The sequence below is a fragment of the Oxyura jamaicensis genome, assembly GCF_011077185.1.
Source record: "Oxyura jamaicensis isolate SHBP4307 breed ruddy duck chromosome 4 unlocalized genomic scaffold, BPBGC_Ojam_1.0 oxy4_random_OJ106699, whole genome shotgun sequence".
Taxonomy (NCBI): Eukaryota; Metazoa; Chordata; class Aves; order Anseriformes; family Anatidae; genus Oxyura; species Oxyura jamaicensis.
In genome coordinates this window covers 8,266-22,592 of record NW_023303897.1, presented here as the reverse complement: position 1 = coordinate 22,592, position 14,327 = coordinate 8,266, and the positions used below count along the sequence as shown (strand labels likewise).

Genomic DNA, 14,327 nt, shown 5'->3' with positions numbered 1-14,327 from the left:
ATGCTTCATTATGATCAGGACACACATGTTCCAGCACTCAGAAGGAATTAGAGGCAGGATTTGAATGGAGGCCAGATGCATGTTGACGGCTGTTTGAGTGATGGGACTGACATGGGGATCTACAGCTGCAGGTGATGAGCAGCTTACCCCTCCCAGCTGCCCACCCCACCCACATTGCCCACTTGCTGAGTTACTGTACACTGTTGAGAGGCAGCTCAGAGTTTGGCTTGCCTGAAAATGTTGCGTGACACCTGAGCTCAGCAGTGCCACACAAGGCACCACCTTAGCTGACCCACCCTATGCCATCCTCATTTCCCAGTCAGTGCCTGAGCGTGGCAAGTTCTGCCCTAAAAAACAAGCAGTGCTTTTCCAGGACCTACTTACAAGCAAGCAAGTAATGAATGCCATTCTAGCAGCGTTGCCTACCATGCTGGAAAGTGTTTTGGAAATCTCAGAGGTACTGAGAACGATTTCAAGTGAATTTTGTGTTTATAAGCAACCGTGTTAGAGCAATTCCAGCAGGAGTGGTGGCTTCCCCCAAGCCCACAAGCTGGAGACCATTCACTGTTCTCCCCAGCTGAGTCGTTATTTGGGACACTGCCAACCTGGGCGATGTGTCAAACTTGTGACCTCTAAGTCAAAAGTGTGATAAACCCATTACTGAGCCCTAAAGCCATCTTCTTGTGTACTCAGTGTTACTGTTATCAGTAACGGCCAGGGACACCCTCATCTGTGAAGTCCCTGTGAAATGTGCTGGCTGGGGAGGTGGAGGTGGGAGGAGAGGTGGAGGAGCTGGAGGCCGAGGCCCATCCCAGGCTGGCTGCTGGGAGGGGACTGCATTCCTCCGCTCCCTTCCACCCTGGGGTGGAGCCCGGTCAGAAGCAGCAGGTTTGCTTTCATCTGTGCTGGCGATGAGCGTACAATATCTAGGTAACCTTGTAACGTGCTCCCCCCAGCCCTTCTTGTGTGGAAAAGAGACATCCACAGCTCTTCCTCTACCCAGAATTAATAGAGATATGACTGGGCATACAGGGAAAAAAAAAAAAAAAAAAAAAAGATGCTGAGGGCTGGACCATAGCTGATCAACGTTGCCCTGAGACACTTCAGAAGAGGCCTCTTATGATAACAGACTTCTGCAAAGGGCTGCTCAGCAACAGCTCTCCTCACTGCCCTCTCTGCACCTCCTTGCAGAGGGGACAGCATCGCACATAGCAGTGCCTCCTGTTGTACTGCGATGTGTCTCTGTGAAATCACCTTTTCGTGAGGAGAGGAAATCCAAGCCTCTCCAAAATTAGGTGTTTGCTAAGAATGTCCAAGACATGAGATTTGTTTGTTTGTTTGTTTTTACTAATTGTATTAATATTTCTAAAAGTGATGTGGAGATTACAGGATTGTATGGAAGCAAAGGCCCATTCTCTGAGCTCTGGCTATAGGGATGCAATTTGCTAGGTAAGTGAGCAGAGGACTTGATGCATTGCATATAATACTAAAGGTAGAGAGGAGTTTATTTTTAAGGTTGACAGAAAATTTTAACCTGGAAAACCATGAGATCAACTTATTGGTCAGTGTAGTTGTCCAGACTGATATGCACTACTGTATAAATATATTTTTCTATAAGAAGGTAATTGCAAGTTCTTTTACCTTTTCTAGAGGATCAGTCACTACATCTGCTATGCACATGAGTTTATTTATTTATTTATTGTATGCCTTAATTTCCAGATCTTTGGCATTATGCAGCAGTGCTAACCTCCTTCAAAAAGCGTTTATGGTTTGAAAGCACTGTTTAGGTGATAGGCATTACTTTAGCAGAGATATAAGACATTGAGCACAATCAGGAGTTGCAGATCTGGCCATGGTTTTTAGCAGATACTTTGTTTCTGTGCAGGTTTACTTCCAGAGAGCTTAATAACATCAGCACTTTTAGCTCCCAATTAGATTTTTAAATTAACCCTTCATTAAGGTGATGGGAGGTGATAGAGGCACATTTCATTGTAATGAATATAAATAAGGGTATATACAACCTCCTCTTGTTCTAAATGTTTGGCTGGAGACAGCCTTCTCCAAGGGTTTGGGAAATAACTACTTTGATTTTCAAAGAACCTGTAATCATACTTAAAATCTCTTTTTCTTCTCCACCTCATGCTATATAGACAAACATATATTTGTTAAGAAAGTAATGGTTTGGATACTTGGCATTGCTTGAACAGAGGCATACAGGAAAGAGAAATATTTCATAGAGCATTTTACAGAGCTGACATTGTAGTATCTGTAACAGCTAACTTTTCATGGTGACGTTGGTCAGAGTTTTCTTCTGACTGCTAAGGATAAAGAGTTTCTGAGTTTTGATCGGTATTTCTGAATCAGTATTTCTGCAAATGAGAGGCACTCCCCCTCCCCCCCCCCCTTTTTTAATAGGTGGTAGTAAAATGCTATTGGAAGAAATTTGATTTCTTTGAGATCCTGTGTAGAGGTGTGTGTAAATTGACCCAAAATATACTACAGCAACTTAACTTGAAGATCATCATTGCACACGTTGGGTGGTGTGAATCCAAGCATGAAGGAATGATCTATTCCTGCCAAACACCCTCGAGTGCTGGGCTGGCATTTTGTTAATTATATATGGTATTTTATTGACTTAATGTTCGTGCTGTGGCAGTGCTCATGCTCGGAGGCCCTGAGGTCCAGTTTCAACCCAGCTGGATTAAACTCTTGCTAATACCAGTGCAAGAAGAGAGCAGTTGTAAGAATTGTGGTGTGAGCTCTTTTAGTGTAGCATGGATTTAAAGCAATGAAACCATGTCTGTAGCTGTGGTTGAGGAAGTTGTGATGCTTTCTGCCTCAAGGTTACATGTAATAGTCAGAATTGTGTGTTTAAGGGATTTGGTTAAAATACATCAGTGTGTGTTTTGCCAGTTTTTCAAGATAAGCAAGAGTATGTTTTGTTCACCTTTATCGTCTGTACCCTTTTCTGTTGCTGTGGAATATGAGTGCTCTTAGCAGTCAAGGTAGGCATGTGCTTAAGCTTTGCAGGATCAGGGTTAAGTACAATCTTTGCTGCAAACAGGTCAGTCTTCGCTATGTGAGTCAATATCCTCCTTTTTCCTTATCGGGAGGTTAAAGCATTCTTTTTTTATTATTATTTTTGTATTTATTTATTTATTTTCTTTTAATAGACTCCTGTGTTTTCAAAGTCTTCTGGGTTTGAGAAAAAACTTCTAAAGAAATAATTTTTATATATTTATTTTTCAAGACTTTTTTTGCCATGATGAAATATGTTTTCTTATTCCCTCAGTTAAAACATTTTCCCTCCCTCCATTAAAACATTGAAAAGCATAGACTTATATTTATTGCTCTAAACAGCAAGGCTTTAATATTTTCATTGAACACAACATTAGTGTATGCTGGCAATAAGAAGCTCAGCTCTTGTAGTTGCTTTCATTCAACTGTGTGTTTGATCCAACTTTGATCCATCTGTATGTTTTGATACCTATGAACAGTCACAAGAAAATGCACTGATGGCCAGCATTCAATTATTGTGTGAGCTGAAAGCTCTATTCCCTCTTTTCTCTCCCAAAGATTAGGCTATGGCTGCAATCTCTAAGGGAGGAGAAAGCCTGAGAGGATATGTGTCAGAGAAGAGAGGAGAAAGACAACAAAAATCTGCCTGTTGCATAGTGCTTTCCCCTTATTTGTGCACATCAACCAAAATGATAATAATAATAAAAAGTGTTCAGGGACACACTGTTTTGGTGTAACATGTTCTACTCCTTTCCTGGAAATAACAGCAGTGGTCAGTTGAATAAGTCCTTAAAAATCAATTTTGTAGTTTTAAAATGACTATCTCATCTGTCCTCATCACATACATGGTTGATTTGGGCTCTTTACATCTAGATTTGGCGTGAATGATGAGAAAACAGCAGAAGGGGGAGTCCTAACCATAATTTCTCTTCTGTGATTAACTCAGCTCTGATTGTTTCAGAATCATAAAACAAATTTTCTTTGTTTTTTTAAAGAATAATTTATTTTTGTGCAAACAACATCACAAGAAATGTTGGCCTGAAAAGTTTAAATAAGTCACCAAAGCTAGTCATAAGAATAAAGGTAAGTAATTTCAGACTTCCCAGTATTATTGCTGAAGTACTCTAACATAGCATCTGACTGCAGTGAAGGAAAATTGATCTGAAAGCCAGGTTAATCTTGAAATATTTTTAGAGTTCTTCCCAAAATGACAGTGTTGTGGTAGTATTTTCTCGATGAAGTGGAGAAGTTATGGAGTTCCTTTAGAAAAGACAAACAGATCTGTTAGTGTAGTGATAATATTCTAGATGGGAACTTTATCTGAAGCACACTCTATTGCATCAAAGGATATTTTAAGGCAAGTGCATTTTGTAGACTAGGTATTAGTGGCTGTTTTAGGGTTAAAAGGTTAAAAGTAGCCAGGTTCTGAAAGTAGTGTGTTTCTGATCGTTTAAGAGACATAATCCATATAATTCCAGATAAATTTATTGTTTGGTGGGGGAAAGCCAACATAAATGAGACATCTTCTCGCACATGTTTACCTCTTGAAATTTATCTTATGAAATGAGAGAATTGTGAAGTTGCATTATCAGCTTCATGGATTCCATATTGTGTCATTTATTGATTAGGTGCCATTACTAATTTGTCATTTTTTTTCATAATTTTGTCCTAAAGCGTTACCGTTAGCCAAATTTGTCGACTGGACTCATGTGACCAGACATGCTGTCAGTTCAGACATTTAGAAACAGAGTTGATGCACAGAATAAAGGTGTAATAATTGTTAGTATACACATTGCATTTTTCCACAGGGGAGAAAATAAGTCTTACTGAAATATATCTGAGCCTTTTTGAAAACCTGCTTTTAAAATGACAATCATGTATTACTTATACCATATAAATGGTACAACTCACAGTCTATTTCTGGCCAAAATACAATTTCTAAGTACTTTTTTTGTTGTTGTTGTTCTGTGTTACATTGGAAATATGAAATGTATGTGCAGCAGTAAGAAGTGTCAAAAAATTGCTGTTCCTGTTAGTGATGTGCTATTTCAAATTTTACCGTAGAACCTCTATATCTTATGTAAATGTTGTGTGCCCACATTGTATCCAGTTGGGACCTCTGAGCAAAAAGCAGAAGTATTTGCTTCATGGAAAAACTCTACTGATGTACAAAATGATTATAGGTTTATAAAGTAGTCTTTCCAGTCAAGATTTTTTTTTTCTTTTTGAGGTGTTTCAGTTTTACTTCAAATGAGCTCTCTGGCATCACTTCAATTCAGTGCAATCTGTGTAAAAGCCATTTTGTGTAGGAACAGCTCCAGTTGCCTATCTACACCCCTTTATAGCAAAGGTGATTTGTATGCAGGCCCTGTTAATGCAACCATGTATGATGCTTAAGCCTCCGTTTGTGTCGTGGGCAGCAGCCAGGTGTCTGCACACTTTCTTGGTCAGGTCATGTTTACATCCTGTCCTGCATAATGGTAGTAGTTTGGAAAGGAAAACCTTTAAATGTCAGCTGTCTCTTGAAAACCTATGTATGGGATACTAATGTAGTTTGCTGTTTTTTGTAATTCAGTTTTACTTATTTGCTTGTTCTTTTAAGGAGTTCTGGGAGACCTTCTCTGGGAATCCCGCAACAGCAGTTTAGGAGATCAGGTCCCCTTTTTATCCCTTCCCACTCCTTCGCCTTGTTGCTCTATAGGGATGATTTTTCTATTTGCTGTACAAGGCAATACTAGCTTCCTACAGCTTCAGTTTTGTTGTATTACTGGGATCATGAACACAGTCAGGGTGTATGTGGAGTAGTGTTTATATATGTGTACAGTCACGGTGTGCTGAAGTGCCTCCAGCTTAGCGCCAACATGCCAGTTGGGGAGAAAATCTGTTTTCCTGTCCTGCCAACACAAGAGATGTGGGTGCTCCGACTCAGAAGAGCAAGTCTCATTGTTTAGGTGGGAAATCTGACAAGGAGATGGGTATAGGGAAACAGAAATGTTCTCAGCCTACTTCCCTGCATATCACGAACTTTCTCTGGTCTCAGAAAAAGATTGCTGACGTTAGGTTCATTTGATGATACTACAGTGATTCTGGCATCAGGAGGTATCCCAGAACTGTCATGCTTTCATTTAACCTGTTTCCTGAGATACTCATTCTCAGAGAATGAGTTACCTTGCTTTCTTGTTTTCTGTCTTTCTTACCTTGCTTTCTTTTCATCCTCAGCTTTGTAATGTGCATTACCACCACTACCATCTTTTTCATGCAGGGTCCCCTTAGAAACTTAGAAAAAGGGATGCTGAGCTCTGCAAAGGCTCTGAGACAAGCAAGTAATTACCGAGACAGGTTTCTTCCCCAAACACTATGCTGTCTCAACATAAGGCTTTTAGAACAATTTCCCTACTCTGCACCCAGAGCGATGCTTGTCTTTGACAACCAGCACACAAATGCTGCGATGACAGGAGGCTCAAAGAGCTTTAGCAGAGCTCTGTCTCCTCCCGCTTGCAGAAGTGAAGGTCTGTGCTCTGCCTGCTCATCCTGCCCAAGAGTTGTCCTTGGCTTCTGTCTATTCAGCTGCCAGGGGACCTTTTAGGCAGAGCTTCACATCCCAAGAGCTGATGAATTCTGGCAGGAGAATGGCATGATTTTGCAAATTCTGCCTCTGCTGTAAAAATTTCATCCACAGAAGCAGCGATGTCAAATGGCTGCCACTGCTTCTTCACACTTGATGACACCTGTGGACACTTACGTACATTGACAGCTGAACGAATGGCTTTCTTTTGGCTTCCTCTCTTCTTTTTGTTGTTACTGAGCATGCAGCAAAATGGGAAGCATCAGCATCTGATTTTGCAGAGCAAGTAGGAGAGCTGCGTTTTGTATTGAGAAACTCCCTTATTGATTTCCTTACCAAATAGCATTTTTTTTTTTTTTTTTTTTTTTTTTTGTACAAGACAACCATTTATTTACAAAGCTGATCTTAGATGAATATGTATTACAGAGAATAACACTGGAGACATGTTATGATGTTACCCTGTACAGAGTTTCTCCCCATTTCTCTTAAGGAGCTGCTTGAACAACGTGCAGAATAAGGAGGAGGGCAGATGAGGACCTCTTTTGCATAAAAAGAGCAGGGCTATATTGTGCAGCTGGGGCTGTGCTGATAATGGCTTCATGGATACAAACTGTAGCAAATCTAATAGAAAGTTCTTCCCTAAGAATATTGCTGCAGCAAGTTTTCTGTTGTTGAGTGGGAAGTAACAATCTGGGATGGGAAAGAAGATAAAACTTATGTCATTCCAGGTTTTAGTCCAGTGTAATGAACTTTGCTGCCTCTGAGGGGTAGTGTTGTGGTGTAGGGCTGACACACTCCTCACTTGTTGCTGCTTTTTCCCTCCATCCCTCCTAAGTGTACTCTGGGAGTGTTCTGCAGTATCTACTGGTGTCTAATTCTGCTAATCAAAATCCAAAGATTCAGAGCATGCATCCGCCCACAGTGATTTCCAGGTCTCTGTGACAGCAAATATGGAGTGTGACCCACAGGAAAATTTACAGAAATAATCATCATGTTGGTACAATATTGTAGAGAACAAATCTCCTGCTGAGGGCTGTGGAAAAAGCTGCTGACACTTATAGGGTATCCATGTAAAAACTTTACTCAGTAGATTATACTGAATTTTAGCTGTGACAGCAGAAAAATCTGCAGAGAAGACACTGAATGAACCATGGCTTAAGTATAAGAGAGAACTGATAAAAATAACTCTTCTTTTAGAACAACTTCATGAGTAGATTCACTGTTACCAAAGAGGATTCAAACCAGAAGTGATCCCAGAAGTTGTGCTGGAATAATTATCACATTTAGTTCCTAGTTATTCCAGAACAATGTATGCCCATTTATTAATAAGTGACAGCAACTAGTTCCCGATTATTCCAGAGCAATGTCCCGATGGCTGTTTATTAATAAATGACAGCAACAGATGTGTTTCCAGAGGTTGGATTCAGAATTAGGCTTCAGGCTCAGGCTGAGCTGTACTTCTAGGGCTTATGTGCACCTGACTTGTTGGGACTGGGGTAGGTTAGAAGTGCCCATCAACCTCCTGCTGGCAGCAGAGGGGCAGGTATCAACCCTTGGTACACAGCTATACAACGGCACGTGTGTATAGAAATATATATATGCTGTATAGCTAGTTGTGAGGGGGCTGGAGACATTCCAGTAGTTTGGATGGATTTGGGACAGGACATTTGTTCAGTCCTCATATGCTTTGCTTCTGTGATGCCTTTTCAATCGGCTTCTGCCCAGCATTAGCTACTGGTGTTGTTCCTGTCCTCTCTGTTAGTTCGTTGTTAACTTGCATAGCTCCAGCTTATAAGGATGGTTAGGAACTGACATAGTGAGTAAATCACTACCTGTAATAATCAGCAATTTAGAAATTTGCCTCTATGAGAAGTGTTTGGCAGTCTTATTTGTTAGAGAAAAAAAGACAAAGTGATAATTTCTGTAACTGGAAATCTGTCTTTTTTTCATTCAGTGAGAGGGGACTTTTACACTGAAATAATAATGTAATTCTTATAGCATCTTTTTAATTTATTCTAGTTTTAATTGCTATTTAGATGAAACACTGCCGAGCAGAAAAATAAAGTTGAGGCTTTTTTTCTTTTAATTTTCAGACTAGTCTCAGTAAAATGCAAATAGAAAATACTAAATGAAGGAAACTTTGAAGTAAACATGCTGAGATGATGTGGAACTTAATGCAAGGCAGCAAACAGTCAACAGTAATAAATGATTATATAAGGACTATTAAATCTTAATTTAGTATTCGTACAGCCCCATTGGCAAACATAATTTCTTTGATACCTAATTGGACGGTGTCCTGTGATTGTGAGGCAAAAATGATGATCCAAACTCATATGTGTTCTGATAAATGGAGATATCATTAGCAATATGAAGTAGGTGATCACGACTTCTCTCTTTTTCATAAATTACACTAAATAACCATAATGCTGCAATTTAGTGGTCCAAAGTTCATCCTATTCAGCAGGCCATCCATAGTCAACAGTTTAAAGAAAGGGGACCTGCTGAGAAAATGGTGGTCTAATCAGATGCCATAAAATCTGGCTGATCAGATGAGTCCCATTTTCTTTTTTTGTAAGGAGATCCTAATGAAGCAGTGCATTGAGGGGATTCACAACTTTTGTTCCTCCGTTTGATTATTCAGGTTGGCTGCACCAAGTTCTAAACTAAGCAAGTGGAGTCTAATCCTCTGGGCTGTTTGCATACATGCTGTGTTTTACAGCAGACTTATTAAATCCCACTTTGCCAGCTACCAAATTGTGTGCATCTTATCTTCAGTCCAAATGATCAAAACACTAAAAGATGCGTCAAATCAAACCCAGTCATCAAATAGGAATTGGCTGTTATTGTCTACTCCCCACTCGCTGGCTAATTTACTAAGCACAGCAAAAATGAAAAGTACTTCACGCTGCATGCTTCATGAATATCTAAAATGGTGCAAAGCAGATTGGATGCTGTGTGCATGTTGAACCAAAGGTTGAACTTGCAAACTTTGAGTCTGTTCTTAGTTATAACTGAGTATTGTAGTGTTATCTGAAGCAAGGGAAGCCTAGAAGTACACCCGTTTCTGTCCAGTAGTGAGCACGCTTGTCTTGATTTGGCTACTTAAAAGAGATGCACTGTATTTTTAGAAAAAGACAGTACATTTACTTTTACACACACTTGAGCTTAAATGGAGCAATGTTTGTTTTGCTTCAGCTGACTTTTCAGCTTTGTATTACTTTTAACATTCTCTTATAACTCTCAACATCTTTGCATCTTTGCCCACAGCTATGCATTGCTCCCTCACATAACATGCCTAGTAGAAAAACTAGCACTTATTTTTTGGTGTAAATAATGAAAACAGTATACCAATGTATACAGCCAAGTATGCTAATGAGAAGTATCACCTATACCGAGTGTATTTCTCCGATTACAGATGCAGTGGGTTTCCTTTGCAGCCCTAGAAATGGATGGAACTCTAATCTTGCGTTGCAGGAACACAAACTCTCGAGCTGTGCTAAACAAAAAGATAACATGCTGCAGTGCTGTCTTGTGCTTCAAATAAATCCTTCCAGTGATTATAATCAACTAATAAAAGCTGAGGTGACTATTTCAGTTTTGTATCTATTTTTTTTCATATTCCTATTATGGTGGGATGTGCTTTGGTTTGTTATCTTGCATCAAACACATTTCTTTCTTTGTGGGAATGCTCTGAAAGTCTGTCACCGAGACTGTGGAACAAACTCAGCATTTGTTGCTGCCTCCTGACACCTGTAAGCACTATTACATACATGCACACTAATTCATGATGTATCTGAAACTGAGTTCATTTCAAAACTGAGCTCTGAGCTCATTATATTGGTCATTGGGATGTCCTTCACAGGAGCACAGTAGTCATTTTTTTTTCTTTTACTTTTTTTTTTTTTCTTCAACCTTTCTTTTCATTTCAAGCTCTTTGTGAACAGTTCCCGCTAATGCTCTTCACCCTGTAATATTTCTTGCTTTGGTTTAATATATTGGTTATTAGGAAGTCAAAATGCTTGTGCTAAGTTTGTCTTCTTTAACTGCTGTTTTAATGACTTTCATCTGAGTCTTTTCCATATCTTCCTATGTAAGCAGCTGATCCCCTACCTTTTATCACCCTTCTTAAATTCAGCTAATCCCAACTGCCTGCTTTTGTCTTTGAGACAAGTCCTTAGGCATGCAATGCCCTCCCCATGCCAAGCTGTAGAGCCATCTCAGTAGCTACCCTCCTTATACCTGCTTGTCCTTGTCTGATGGCTCTGAAATTACCAGCAGAAAATGGGCTGAGAGAAACAATAGGGATCTCTGATGTTTATCCATCCGGCCTCAGACAGCTTGGCTCTGTAGGTATGTACTTCAGTTTTAGGGAAACCTACCCCAGGAAGTCTCTGGCTTTAATTTGAGTTCAAATGTGTGTCTGCTTTCTAGGTCTGTCTGTGCTGGTACAAGGTGTATACAAATTTATAACTCAGATTCACCAGCAAAGCTGTTTACAAGAGCAATTCCAGGTTAGCTTTAGGTTAAGCAAACCTGAGTCTGTTTAAACTGTTCAAGTTAACCTGGCTTGCTCTGACCAAAGCATCCCTGGAAGCAAACAGGCGAGTAGCGCTGCTGGGGCTGAGGAGGTGATGACCTTTGGCAGATGGCGTTGCAGAGATGCTTGGGGGCAAAATGATGAGCAGTAGCCTTTTTCCTACAGTTGTTTGTAGGGTGCTTGCTTGTCTCATTTTACTAGCGTGATCTCCTGCGTGGATGTGGTAATACCAAAATAAAAATACCTTTTTTTTTTTTCTTTTCCTGTTTACTGCATCACTGCTACATAAGTAGTTGTTACTCCATAAGTCTACACTAAATAAATCAGAATAATACAAATGGGAAAATTCTACTTGTAAAATTCCCTCTGTAAAAGAAGTCAGAGATGACTACGTTCTTGAGTCAGTAGGTGTTTTCTACACTGTATAACGATTAGACTAGTAAACTTTCTGGAGGCAGATATAGATATTGGCGTAATAAAAATAGTTAATAATGTTGGCTTATCAACTTTTTAACCATGCAGGATAAGACTATTTTCAATGATAAATATCCTTAAAAACACTTAAGAGCCTGCATATAACAGAAAGGGAATCTCTTATTTCTCTAATCTCTTATTTCACTGATTACTGCTATATTCAATAGTGTGGTTATTTTCCAGAAGAAGGGGAAAGGGAAATGTCTGTATTCTGAGAGCAAAAGAGAACATCTTTCTGTACTGTTAATTTTTTAGCTATCTAACACACCCAAGGCTTGTTAGCACACAGAGAATTTGGTCAAAATTTGCTCAGCAAAGTACTTTGTATGAGTGTGTGATTTCCAAAGCCCTCAGATTGCTGGCCTGATAATCCCAATAACACCACCACTGTGCCAATGCTGAGTGTTTTGGGAGAATTGCATCCTTTGTGACACTTTCTCATTTCAAAAATCACAAAATGGACCACTGCAAGCAACTGAGCTGCTGCTCTTTTTCTTAACTATGGTTATACACACAAAAACATAATGCTCAGAAGGGATCTTAACCATATTTCTTTGCAGTAGATTCAGTCACTTGAAATAGTGGGTATTGGGATAACATAGATTGTTTTGTCACTGGTCAGGATCTCAAGGGCATACAAAATCGTCAGCCACTTGATTTATTGTAGCCAAATGTGGCTATTTAATGATATTAAAATATTCCAAAGTTTTAGCAAGTCAGATTGCACATGCTGTGATGGAGAAGGGCTTATCCTCTGTTTGTTCAACACTGCTCCCCTTGAATAAATAAAATATCCTAACAGTTTCCAGTGTCAAATGAACTGCTGATTAATGACTTTCAGTCTCTATTTACACTGGAGAGTGCTCGATTGCCTGATTTCACTCGCACTTATTCCGTTCAACCCTTTAACATAGGCACGTTGCCTCTATGGGTTCGAATAAACCCAACACCGAGCTGGGAGAGGTAGAGCAGGGCTTCCCCAGCCGAGCAGCTCATCACCTGGAAGCTAAAGCGAATCTGAGTCTGGCACAGTGCTAGCTGTCAGGGCTAAATGTTCCCCAGGCTCGTAATTTCCCTTTTGTCAAACCTGAAGTGTCTTAAACTAAGAAGCTGGAGTGATGTGTAATTGCCTGCCTGCAGTACAAGGTAACCTAACAAGTTCTCGGGAGAGTAAAAGACATTCTGTTTGGGGTTTAGGTGGCTGCTGCTGGAGCATCCAAACAAAAATAGGAAAGTGTGTTAGTGCTTTAAGGGCCTCTCTTGCAGGTTGTGCTGTTGACAGGTTTGAAAAAACAAGTAAAGCATTAAGAGTATAATTTTGAGTTAAAACGTTTACCGGCCTGTAATGTTACATGCTGGCTTGTTTTGTTTTTATTTACGAAAAACACCAACAACAAAACCCCACACATATTCAGCCTTCTGTAGGTTTAGAGAGATACCATACTTGAAATAACACTTTCTTGATGTTTAGGATTCCCTAATTTCCAAGGAAGAAAAGCTGATTATCTTCGGAGGCAGCCTCATACAGAAGTGCAGACCCCCACCAGCCTTCCGCTCCAGACTGGATCAATGCAGAGAAGTGCTCTTTGATGGACTTTCAGGCCCTGTGATCTCCCAGCCCTGGGGGTTTAAAGGATGAGCATATCAATCCAGGACCACTGAACTGCATTTCCATTGCATGAGGGCTCCTCCTCCTGGCTTTGTCCGGACAAACTCGGCTCCTCCTACTTTTGTCACTATTCTTTCATGCTTTGTTTAGCAAACACAAAAAAAGCTTTGTTTGTTGCTGGGTCTTTTTTAAGCTTTGCATAAAACAGTTTAAAGTGCCGTAATGCTGTGTACCTGTGATCACCTTCAGGGTCAAAATCAGTTTACAACAGATTAACCTATTTATCTTTTTTTTTTTTTTTTTTTTTTTCCTTGTTATTTCCCTTCTGAGTTTTAATTTGCACAAATGCAGATCGGTGTTCTGATGAGTACAGCCTTCCTACTTTATTCTGAGTTGTGATTTTGCAAGAATCCCTAACTGTTGTTTTCCCTGGGAACAATCTCCTAGAAGACAGCACATGTGTGCCTGCCTTTCTTTATTGCTGTTGTCCTGCTGTGTTTCAGCATACTGAGCTAGAAGAAAACAGTCCACATGTAATTTGTAGAAGTTTTGGTAACACTGGTGCAGTTATTTTACTTTCCCTAATAGCTGGTGTTAAAAATGTGTGTGCTTAGATTTATATTTAGATTTCAGCTGTAAAGCTTATTCCAGTTAAAATGTAATAGACCCTCTGCTCATTTCTGGTATCATCTACCTGTAAAACACATAAACATAAAACCCCTGCTGTGTGATATAGCCCCTTCTGCCCACTGTGTTGGAGTAGTTTGAATCTAAGTCCTGAAGTGAGAAATGCTCATTGAGTTTTGTGCATCTTTAACAGTGAAGATGAATGAAATAAATCACCCGGTGGTGTAATGGATTCTTCATTACTTATCTTCTTGAAAGCCACTGCCCATGCAAAAGATCTGAGTCCACGGGAGAATAAATTCATAGTTATTCATGTTAAACTGGAATTAGCAGTCTAGGCAATGTTGCACACTCTCCCCCAAACCACCCCCAAAATCCATGGATTGAATGGCTCCCCAAATTGCCAAAGAAGTAGAGCCCTAAGGGAAGGATGTTTTCTGGCACTGTATCGCCATGCCTCACCCAAAGTCACCGGAGATGCTGGTGACTTTACATTA

At 39.9% G+C, this 14,327-nt stretch overlaps 1 long non-coding RNA gene across 1 annotated transcript; it reads left to right on the top strand.

Moving 5' to 3' along the window:
* Positions 1 to 224: 224 nt before the first annotated feature.
* On the top strand, positions 225 to 14,091 carry LOC118157283. The gene is made up of 2 exons (XR_004746601.1): positions 225 to 394; positions 13,066 to 14,091. It is a non-coding gene; the product is annotated as an uncharacterized LOC118157283 (long non-coding RNA).
* Positions 14,092 to 14,327: the final 236 nt, after the last annotated feature.